Genomic DNA, 303 nt, shown 5'->3' on the forward strand with positions numbered 1-303 from the left:
ATATTAAAACATCATATTAAAATAGTACTCGTGGCAGTGAACTCTAATGTAGTTTAATGTTAAACGTTTGCCCAGAGTACACTTTGCCGACATATCAATTATCTACTTTCGTGTAACATTTATGGTATTATATTACTCTCCGACAGCGCAGGTATCGTTTAATCATGGACGGATATGGAATTAACAGCTAACGGACGATTAATTAATCAAAATTAAACATATGCCTACGTAAAATGTAATATTTTTGTATACATATATATAATACACATATATATAACACACATATATAATAAGTACATAAAC

This window comes from Atta colombica, unplaced genomic scaffold (assembly GCF_001594045.1).
Source record: "Atta colombica isolate Treedump-2 unplaced genomic scaffold, Acol1.0 scaffold55, whole genome shotgun sequence".
NCBI lineage: Eukaryota > Metazoa > Arthropoda > Insecta > Hymenoptera > Formicidae > Atta > Atta colombica.